General features: G+C 30.5%; 1 protein-coding gene across 3 annotated transcripts in view; it reads right to left on the reverse strand.

Annotated features, from left to right (window-relative positions):
• Positions 1–12,596, reverse strand: part of LOC132950227 (leucine-rich repeat-containing protein 4B-like) — a 355,161-nt gene that overhangs the window by 66,777 nt on the left and 275,788 nt on the right. For 2 of the 3 annotated variants that reach the window (XM_061021548.1, XM_061021547.1), the window contains one exon: positions 10,651–10,722. The gene's annotated coding sequence lies outside the window, so the exon portion shown is untranslated. The remainder of the gene's footprint in view (positions 1–10,650; positions 10,723–12,596) is intronic. The other variant, XM_061021549.1, reaches the window with a different exon arrangement.

Below are 12,596 nucleotides of genomic sequence, written 5' to 3' on the forward strand. Positions count from 1 at the left end.
AATTGAAATCACTTACACTTCTCATTTATTCTTTTTATTTATTTATTTTTTTTTTGTCGTATTGTTGTTGCTTAGTTTAATTTATTTTGGTCACCATCGTTGCGCGACAAACATTATATCAATACATATATTTAGCAACTGAACGTCCGTGGTTTCTTATTATACGAGAATATCATTCTATATACTTACCTCGAGTTCTTTAAATGTTTTCTTTAATATTGATCCATTTTTATCTCATCGTAATCTTATTTCATTTATTTGGCTGAGTACCTTATTTCTTGCGCTGTCAAAAAAATGTAGTAGACGCTATACTAAGTGATTTTTTAATAGTATAAACACTGATCATCTCGAATATTATGAATATTTTCAGAAATTATTTTTACTGCTTTTAATCGTTATAATAATTGTTTTATGTTTTACTTTTTTTGAATTAAATCTAAAATCATGCACTCTTAATATATTCATATTATTAGGTATTATAATATTATTCTGTAGATTTGTATTCATAAAATCGAATTTCATATCAGTAGTTAACAATTGATAAGTTTATTGATAAAACTGAAATAACACAAAATGTTGGTGCACTACTCCGCTAACATAAACTTAAAATATTTGTAAGTTATAACTAATTAACATTTCGTTCCTGTTAATAGTGATTTCGTCCGTTATATATATATATTATTTAAAACTTTAAACAAATATAACACAGGTAATTAAATTATAAAAAATATAAGCACAACATTAAGATTTGACGGGAAAAATATATATAGCTCGAAAAAATATATTTTATATTTTAATATTGATAACTTATAAAAAAATCATTGAGTTGAAATCTCATTTGTTATATTAAAAAATATATTTTACGATATTTTAATGAAAATTTAAAAAAAAAAGAAGATTTAATGTCTTATGCACGTAGCACATTTACAATATTTTTTATAGAATATTTTATATTGTATTAGATTGTTTTAATAATAATAAACATTCAATTCATATAAACAGCATTTCATCATCGATTTCTACCATTTTTTATGAATGAAAATTTATTATATTATGGTATTTTAAATTTTATACTATTTTTTTTTATTTTTTGTTGTATTATTAATCCTATGTTCTGAAGCTGAATATTAAAATTTATATAATTTATATGAAAACTAAAGTAAACATTGAATGAATATTATTTTTATTTATAAACATATAAAATTAAAATGTACTATTTAATTTTGACTTCACTATCTATAGTTTCCTATAATAATATACTTTAAATCTTCACAAGATTTTTTTTTCTTATACACAACAATTTGCTGAGAAAATCAATGCTGCAGGTCTAATATGGATTATGCTCTGTATCAAATTAACACGATTAAATTAAAATGTTTCAACTGTAGATTTTAGGTAGAAATAGAAAAATCTACCTATCTATTATAATAATGATATTAATTTATTACGCTAATAATATTATTTAAATATTATACAACTAAACGCGTCTTCTTAAGAACTGCATGAATAATGCTTTCAAATCTTCGATACTTATAAGACCACGGGACGTCAACAGATTGGCGGCCATTTGTCGAACGTTTAAAAGTCGATAACTTATATCGCGGGTAAGTATCACCAGCAGTGAGAGTGGGAGGCATGCAATCGGTACAATTCAAGCGTTTTTATTTTTATGCACTTTTACACCACCGGAATGACGCGCCGATCGGTTTTTCTTCCCTTTTTCACCCCGAGGAACGGTGTGGAGCATATAGGGGAGGTAACACCGTGTGCTAGGAATTTACCCGCCACGATTACCACCACGTTCGATTGCAACCCTTTTCATACGAGAATACAATGACATACGGACGGAATCCAATGTCCACGAGTGACGGCTACAGGCAGAAGACTATTATTACATTAAAAAAAAAAAAATACGGTACCGTAGGACCGGAAACGCCCTCCCTATCTCTCTCTCTCTCTTTGTCCATCTCTTCTATCTCTCCATATAGTATATACATTAATATTATATTGTAATATTATGTAATCGAGTTATCCCAAAATCCGAGGCAATAGTGATAAATGATGATACATTTTTTTCTCCCAAAACCCACCTCTGAAAACTACTCCAATTGTTGACGTGTCTCGATGTACTACGTAAATTCAGTTAGCAATAACTGAACAACGTTGTGCAATATATATATAATATTTTCCAGGCGTTATGAAAATAGTATTAAGTTACATGACTGCCGCCCTAGGGTAACGAGTGACCGGTGTTCACGATGTCAAAAATATATATTGGTAGTAAAAAAAAAATTCATCCCGGCTTTTGGACGTCAGGAACGTCTTGAAGAACATTTTCTGGCATCATATTCCACCAGATATTATCGAGACAAAAGTTTTATATTTTTTTACCGTCTACAATATTATATTATCGACTACATCTATGACCGTTCCAAATGTATATAACAAACTTTATTGTTGTGATGTATTCCGCAGTGTCAATCGTGGTAAGTTTGCATGATGTTAGGGAGAGGAGAAGTGGTGGAAATATTGTGCATTTCATAGCAGCCACATCAGAGTAACTGCCTAATTAAATATTTTAAATTAAATGACGTAATGTATAATAATCACGACTGACACCATACACGTCGTATATTTAGTTTATCAATCGTAATCATAGATATTTATGATACAGTTTCCAATAGTCTGAATATTTTTATTTTTTGTTTTGAAGTTGACAAGCGTATGACATTGACACATTAGCTTTTAAATTATTTCTTTTAGATATCTTCCTAAATTGTTTTTTAGAATACGGTAAAAGTAATTGATAAGAGGGGTAGGTATAGGTAAAATATAAGTAATCGTACTATTTTAACATATTGTGGGGAGTTTAAAGGAATTAAATATTGAGAGGTTTTGAAATGATCGATTGTAACTTTTTTCTGATTTACTTTGAAATATTTGTTTACGCTATATTTAATAATATAATATGTCTCTTCGGCATAAAATGGTATTCCGAAATAGCCTGTTTCGAATGTCTCAATATTGTAATTCAAATTCAATTAAACAACTCTAATATTATATCAATAATAATATTGCCTATGAAGGAATGCAAAGTTAAAATATTACAAACAAGCTTAAAAAAACGTGCAGTTCCAGAAGAGGAGGCTATTCTCGGTTGTATTGTAGCTAAGTAGGTCGTTGTTTTCGCGAGAAACTAGACGTACTGTGTTAATTACATTTAGCAGCTATACCTATATGTATTATTTTATTTTTATTTTTTTCTAATATTATTGTTGATTAAAAGAAATTGTGATAGTATAAACCCTCTGTGGTATTATGTACATTATTATCCATGTTTAGCAGGTGTACTGAAATACTTTTAGACAATATATATATATTTTGTTTTGATAGTATTTAGTAAAATTAGTAACAACATTTACATTGTTTAGACGAATTCCAACTATATGTAAGTTACCAATAATCACTATTTATAATCATTTTTAACGTCAATAGAAAGAACTGTACGTGACTATTCGAAAATCTGTTCCATCCCGCGGTACAATGATAAAGACTACTTTAAGATGTTTAGCAACAGGAAATTAATTTTAAGCCAACACTACGTGTTCGGAGTGTCGAAAATATCGTTAGTATAATATTTTCAGTTTTTAATCCATGTATATTGTGTACCTTCAGTATGTGGCATGTATAGACATTAGACACGCGTATACAATAATACTATTTTCATTAAATAACAGCAATACAATTAAACAACAAAATTTTGTAATTAAATATATTTTTTAATGGATAATGATTGTAATTATTATTTAAGTTGAAATTGTATATAACCGTAAAGTAACTTGGGAAATAGGTAGATATTTTAATAGTAGGTAGGAAGTTATATTATAATATAGTGATATTCTTTAGAAAAAGACATATTTAATGACTTGCATACAATTTAAAATTAAAACAAATAAGTGTAATAACTTATAATGCATGTTAATCACTCTATTATTATTAAATATATAAACTATTTCAATATACTGTCTCATTTTCATGTTCCAAGTGTATACAATTTGATTAATATTTTATGCTTAAGTATTCATTTTGCTTATACCTAAACCTATATAATATGATATAGAATATTGTATAATATACATTTTGTTTTTATGTTGTGGAAAAATTGTTTATTTATGATTTAAAATATAGCTTTGGGTGTAGATTTAAAACGATAATAAATAATACATTTATCTTAAATGAATTTAATGTTTTAGTACAATTTCTGTAGCAAAAAAAAAAAATTAAGTGCGTATCAAACAAAATAATAAAATAAAATTACGTCCAACCAATTAATCAAAATATGATCATAATGTTTCCTTTTATTTTAAAATGATTTCACTAATTATTATAATATTGTAGCGTCACTACAAGAAAAATATTGATTGAAACAAAAAATAAGCAAATAAATAAATAACTACAAAAGAACTAATGGTATAGTATTGAAATAAGAAAGTCAGATGCAATGTTAATAGAGGAAGTTATTGTTCATGAGGCAATTTGGTTATATTTTATGACTTAAAAAACAACAAATAATGTATCTCGGAAAAAAAAGAATTGTGCTTAAGATATAAATGTGCATTCATATACATTTTTAATAACAAATCTTAAAACGAAATTTTGATAAAACGTTATTTTGACTTTTAACTTTTAAGTGTATAATACAGTGTGTATACTGTAAATAAAACGTCATAAATCTAGTAATATATTACGGAACACTAAAATATAAAACTATTGTTGCAGTATTCCAGAAAAAAATAAATTATTGAAAGTACCTATTACAGACACAGAAAAAAAATTTAATAACGCGTGTGGGGTGGAAAACCGATGATATAATGACAACAAGACCTGAACCAATAAAAAAAAAATGGAAAATCGTTAACTCAATCGAAATTCGATTAGCTAAAATAGTAAAACGTTTCGAAGCCAGTGTACAACACTTGGCTTATTACCGTCCTCGTAATACGCTTACCGTTCCAATGACTTCAATATAATAATATTCCCATTGCATCTAAGATAATATGAGTTTGCTATTACAGTTTTAATCGTATTTTTTCCGTTTAAAACACCTTAACAATCAAACAAAATTCTTATCAATTTTAACCGACGTATAAAGCAAGCGGTGTGACGAGCCATTTATCGTCAACCCTGAAAATTGTAAATCCATTTGTACAACTCTATGCACTATAGACAATATGTAGTAGGTAGGTATTATATTATTAATTATTATAATGTTGTCATCACCAGGTGCACTGCAGCCCACAGCAATATTGTATTAATTTAGAGCGCTGATTTTTTACTACGTTTATACATAATTTTATTTAATGCAGATTTCAAATTCTGATTAAAAAAAATACCACTTCATATAATACCACACCCAGAATAAAATGAATATTAATATATTTTTTTTTTACATATTTTCGAATAGGTAAACACGATATTGTTGTATATTTTTCCAATAAATAACGGGACTACTTACAAGGCATTTTTTTTTTATTATATATCTCCGATTTATAGGCATATATTATATTGACATTAAACGTTATTTTGTTCAATAAATGTTCAATTATCGTAAATCTTAATATCGAACCTATAAGCTTATAGGTATAAATTAAGATACCTAGATAATTGCTTTTGATTTCGGTTATACAGTGGTGTAGACTAGTTGTTAGGTTCACGTTCTTTTGTTCATACTTTTCATCAGTACATTTTTCTTTTTTTTTATACCAGAAATTAATGTTAAATAATAATTTTTTTAGTAAATATATATACCTATTTATTTTTAAAATATTTTGACTTTTTTATAGCATTAAAATCCTCAATGCATACATTATTGTCAAATCTCGTCGAATTTTAAACGTGTTATTGTCTCTTTTTCCTATTTATGCGCTTATAATATAATACTATGTGTGTTTAAGTATACATATTAGGTATTTAAAATATAATATATAAATGTCTTCTTCGCTGTGGTTCTCGATTCGCTGAACACCATTACCAAAAATATTCTCGGCGAATTTGATCATCACAACAATAATATGTGATATTCTTTTACGATATAGCGTACAGTCGAGTCGCTCTTGTTTAACAAACGCTTTTAATGCGTTCCCTCGAAACTTAATAATATTACTGAAATTTACAATTCAAAATATATATACATATAATATTATAAACATAACGACCGAGTTTACGCAAATATTCTTCAAAATTAAAACGAGGATTTTATCACACTATCGTCGTCCCACCTACCCACCTTCTGGTTGTAATACCAGCTTCAATTGGGACGGTTATTATATAACTCGGCACATAAAAGTATTTCGCACCCAAAATGTAATATACACGAATTGCTCGTAAAATTCTACCATAATTTATTTCATTTCATTTCCTTAAGGGAAACGAAAACAATTTTCTCTCTTGATGCATTTTCCTTATGTTCATTACTCTTTAAGATATTTATGACACAAATGGTTTTTCTCGTAAACGTTATGATTTTACGTAAAAATAATGTCCGAGAATTTTATCAAAAATAAAAGATATAACAGCATCTCAAAACTGTTCAAATATTATTACTTATCAAAAAACATTTTCGATTGAATCGAAATCAGCTCCCAACAATTATTTCCATTACCCAATTTTAGAAACAAAGTTATCTTATATAATTGTTTTATATAAATCATATAGGTATATGAATGGCTTCGACGATTATTAGCGTTCATTCGTTCGTTAATAAAGAATGTATTCAAATTCTGATTTTGGAGTTCTCTATGTATTCCTAAGGACAATAATATTATTTTCAATTACTTACATTTTTGTAAAATTTAAGGAGGGTCATGTGATAGTTCAGACTTCTTTTTTTTTTAATGAAAACTAACCCTTTTTACTGTAAATGGATAATGTTTTCAAAGTAATTATGTACTTATCTAAATCAAATTCAAACGAGCAATTATTATTTCTGAATTATTAAAATGTGTACACTAGTCTTTACGATTTGTTTTATAAAAATCTTAAACAATATAATATATAATATTGGGTCTCGTATTTCCATACTCAGACAATTTTTACTAAATATAAAAAGTCGATGGATAATATTAATAACTAAAGTTTTCAAAGTGTCATAGTCGCAATCTTCCATACCAATCATTATGGACCTATTATAAATTGTACACAAAGTTAAATGACTAAAAAACTACTCGTTTGAATTTCTACTCTAGATACTTCAGAATGTTCATAAAAGTTATCTAGTTGAGAATTCACAGACAAAAAGATGATTCTTCTTTCAAAAAGATGTTGGTATCGCCATGGGCAACTTCCTGAATTATATAGAAAATCAAAGGGTACCTTAAAAATATGGTCTTTAAGTATTTAAAATTACCATAGTAATTAAATAAATTCAAATTAAAGGGGAAAAAAGGAGATAATGCTTGGTGGATGACTCTCCATATTATAATGTAAATTGATAAGAAAATTAAATTTTATCATCAAATAATATATTAAAATTGTTCAACGTTAATTTCAATACAATCAGATAGGTTCGCAGTTATTCAGTTATTATACTAGTCAAAATAATATTCGTCTGCATCCCATATTTATATATAAGAAAATTCGTTTAATTTTGTAAGGCAATAGATGGGCCAGTCCCAGTATCAGTTGTGAAATATTTTTTCTAAAGGTATCGGGTATAGTTTTCGTCCGTGACCTCTTAAAATATAGTTACACACACAGTGGATTCTTTTCGAAAACTTTTGTCTAACAGCATTAATGATTTATGTATTTTATTCGAACATTTGTGACTATATAAACAGTTTGAAAAAGTGTCCAGTAGTATAGTGTTGATAAAAAAATCTAGGTTTAAAAACCGAAGTAAAATATTGTATAATATTATGATTTATAAAACGAGGAAGTTTAACGAAACCAGCTATAGGTTATTAATTTAAATAAATAGCAAAGGGGAGGTGGTTTTCACCTCTGTCGCGCCAAAAACGTAAATCAAAATATAAACTGAGCAATAAAATGCTGATTATCAAAAAAATATTAAATAGAAGTAAAAATTATTTTACGATTTGCAGTTATGGGCGGTAAATGGTCCGTTATGAGTCATATAAATAAATTATAACACGCACTACCAAATTAGTGTTTTGCGAGTGAGTGAGTGAGTGAGTGAGTGAGTGAGTGTGTGTGTGTATGCGTGTGCATGATATGTGTAACATAGGAGAGAATGTTATTTTTATTTTGAACAATATTTCGACAAGCTTGGCAGAACTTATACTTATAAAATAATTGTTATCGAATGAGTATATGACCAGGGGCAGTAGCTGTAGTGGTGCTGGGCGAACGGAACGGAAGATTTTCCTCGCGAACCCTTAATATAATATCATATTCTAACATAATAAGTCGAACGCAGAAACGTAACTACTATTCCTTTTGCTAGTATTTGCAACGAGACGAATGGGAAAAAATCCCTACAAAAATTACAAAAAAAATAACAACACGGCAGAAGCAGCATCAGATAATTATATATCGAGCGTATAGTTACGTCACCGCCATCGGCTACGTAAATACAATAACACGAATATTATTATTATTATTATTATTATTTTTTACGGTTTTTGGACCGTCCTTGCCTCAGCCATTTCACACTGCACCCGTTTAACGCGTGATGTAGTGCACGCCCGACCTACGCACCTGACCCGAGGCTCGCGAGTATAATTTTATACGTCTAATAAATAACGCGTCACCCCCTTACACCAAGCCCCCGCCCACCTAAACTTCTACAATTCCACTTCCACTCTACACACCCCACTGGATGCCGGCCGACGTTTTCCGTTTCATTTTGCACCCCCCGCGGACACCGGACCGGAAGCTGGTTATCGGTCGGTGTAGTTGTCGTCGTCGTCGTCGTCGTCGTCGCTGCCGCTTCCAGTTTAAAAGTGATAACGCCGCTGCCACCCTGCCACGTGATACACAAATGTGAGATTGTATTGCCGTCATACCCCACGTGGGCCGTACCCTATTAAGCACGCGCACACACACACACCGCAAAAGTCTTATTTATATAAATCACGTGGTTCTCTGAATAATATGATATAAAGATTGTAACAATATGACGTTAGCCCTATTCGGTTGACAGTGGTTTTAAATAAAAAATAAATATTATACTGCGATGCTTGTGCGTCGGTTATATAATATAGTGACTATCTTTTGAGACACAGGTCACGAAAGTTGCGTCGACGCCGTATCGGATGGAGGTCGTTTTACATTGTTTACACTACGCCTGGCTGTTATTAACGCCGATGGCGATGTGCTGTAGATAGAGATCGACTAATACAATAGTATTTATGACGAACTAAGGTAGTGAAAAAGGGAAAAGGGGGGAAGGCGTAACTTTTTTCAATTGCATGTGATGTATAAATACCTATTTGAGCCACTTGGAGATCGCGTTTAACTATGGTCTTTCGCTGCTGATCGGATAAAACATGAGCCTTCACAAAGACAGTGTACACAAGCTCCTCTCGGTTCTCACTATGTTCCGTGTATATCTGTTATAGAGTATCTTGGGCAGTCAGGGAATATTATCTCGTTGTAGTTGTTATTGTTATGATTATAATTATTTATTCTCTCTCAGTCGTTTTCGCGCCGTCTAACCGTACCGTTCAAACAACACCACGAGTGAGTGACATTTGATGTCACACCCGTACGTCCTAGAGTGACAACCACACACACATTTGTTTATATTATTGTCGGATAACAAAAGTATGTGAATTTTTCATTTGACTATGCAGTTAACTTGGATGGTATTTGTCATATTTCTATTCAATGATTATTTACTTAGTGTCCGCGATAAACATAACTAATTTAATTTCTACAAATGGTCTAATGTTTTTATTCGTTTTTTATATACCTATTTGTTTACAGTTTTTATTAAATTCATAGCCACGTGTGACGACACTGATTTTATAAGATGCAAATCTCCCGATCACCCACACAAGTTGCATATATTACACAAATTAAATATATTTATACGTTCAGTATTATAGCTCTCAAGCATTGATATGGTTATACTCACATAACTTATAATCCACATATTATACATAATTAGATTACATAATAGGTATATGATTATTTGTTTTGCGACTACAATACTACATACAATTATATTCCGTTTTTTTTTTTATGTTTTCTGACGTATTTCTGTTTTAGTGAGGTTTTCCGCGGGAAAGCTTTTTTAACCGTAAAATAAATATCTTTGACGATAAAATATACATATAATTATTTTAATAAATTTAAGGCAATTTCTTACACCAATCACTTGCGTTTACTTTTTTATTTATTCTTCTGACCTAAGACTATTCGATAGTCCATGAATTTTTTCTCTATTTACCTATATAATAGTATTATTGGTTGAATAAAATATTATACTACATTGAACAAAAAAAAAATTCCGAGTATTAGGGCTCCAGATTGGCGAGCCTTGTACGTCAAACGAAACAATACGCAGAATCTGGTGACCCAAACACGTGCGAGCTGATGTCTCATATTTTATTATAATATCATAATATATTATAATGTATAATAAAACAATTGAATGAGGTATTTTTTCATATAACAAAATTCGCTTACCTCAATCGACGTTATCCGAAAACGTGTTGGACATTACTCTTTCGGAATATAATATACGCTGACGCCGTCTATCTGAAACAAACATAAAAAAAAACACCGTTAAATGCATATTATATTATATTCCGGCCGAAAAACGGCGTTTGGAATATTTGGGTGGCAAACTATACGAGTAAGTAGACTGGAGATAGATTTATGGCGGTTGTGTCGTGGAAGGAATACGCGTCAAAAAGTCTTAGGGTGAGTTAGCTACGTCGGCAATCGAATAGCGTGAGAGAAAGCTAATGCGCGCGAGAAACTCTCCAGGCGACGGGTCGGCCCTGCTGTAGACTCGACGGGGTGCAGGATTTTCGAGCCCGGTCCGTCGTATGACAAACGGTCCGGTGGAATTCGCGGTCGGGACGTCGGAAGAAGATAAACCTAAGTCTGTAAGCTCTGAAGGTTAGGACGTCTTTGCAGCACGGTTATATTGGCTGACGGCCCGACAACTCGTATATACACTGCGGTGGTGTTGTGTGTTAACCTAACCTTTGGGGGTGGGTAAAAGTTTATATTCTACTTTCTGTAACAGACCCCCGGCGCTTGCCGACATTATAATAATTATTATCATTACACTGTAGCGCTGTTAGCCGAATGGCCGGTAAAATATAACTTCACGAGGTAAAATAATAATAACAATAATAAAGATATTACCACACTGCAGATATGCACACTCGTAAAGTCATAACGGTGGTTATAACGAAACGCGTGTTTAAACAGCCGTCGGATTAAGAATAATAATCGTGTATAGGAACTCCCGCTGCAGCACAGGCGGTTTATTAAACCCGCGAAAACATCGACGGTGAAATTTCCAAACGTATTAATGATAAGTAGGCAATAACTAATAACGTTATGAACAACTATATACGCGATAAACTGAAGTGTGTACCATAATGTAAAATATTATATTATAACCAGCGGAATATCTGCGGGATGAAAACCGCGAAAGCACTTGTGCGTTCACGCGCATGCGTCCGAAAACGTACCTGTAACCATCATAAACCACACGATGGCCGATTTATCTTCATTGTCACTTGATTAGTACAATAATAATTAACAATGTTTGAATACTTCGGGACTTTGATTGAATATGATAACGATTATAAAAGTTGGTGCGTATAGTACATAATAATATCATCTTATTATTATTACAACGTTTCCGTTAGAACAATTTATAATATATTTAATACCATAACGCATAATCACTTAAGAAATCGTGTTATGTAAATTTAATTTTAATAAAGCCCGTAATTGCAGCGTTCGTGCTATTTTCACATTTTAAAGGCTACCTACAATAATATTATGTATAGGCACGACAAAAAGAGCCGATGCTAATATTTTTTATTATTTTTTTCCAAAGAACTGGAGTTTGAGAAGCTTAGGTTGATCAGAAAATGCGTTGTTATGTATCTACCTTTTGGTATATAAGTGTAGGAAAATGTTTTACCGGTAAACTTTAAAATGTGCGCACTTTACACAAAAAAAAGAAATTTTTTTAAAACTATCCGCTGTTGAACCTCTATACTCTTTTATACCAGGTTCAATTATCCGAGGAGCTTTGCCTTGAATATTTTTTTAAATACCTAATAAAGAAAAGTGTTAAAAGGAAAAATTACTTTTCAACCATGTTAAAAGCGCAGTAACCTTTAAGTATCGTTTAAATAACTTTTATTTTAAGATAAAGGTATAACCACTGCGAAGCTATAAAAATACAATTTCAACTGAACATATTTTATGTGAAACCATAATATACTTTATGCACATAGACTAAATGGTTTTTTTTTTTTTTTTTTAATTGGAAAAAAGTTTATTTTCACAAGAAAACTCTACGAGTTTCTAGTAAGTGTACATCTAAAATAATAATTAATATCTACCATCTATAAAGTGATATTTCCCCGAACCAAATTAAA

The sequence above is a fragment of the Metopolophium dirhodum genome, chromosome 8 (assembly GCF_019925205.1).
Source record: "Metopolophium dirhodum isolate CAU chromosome 8, ASM1992520v1, whole genome shotgun sequence".
Taxonomy (NCBI): Eukaryota; Metazoa; Arthropoda; class Insecta; order Hemiptera; family Aphididae; genus Metopolophium; species Metopolophium dirhodum.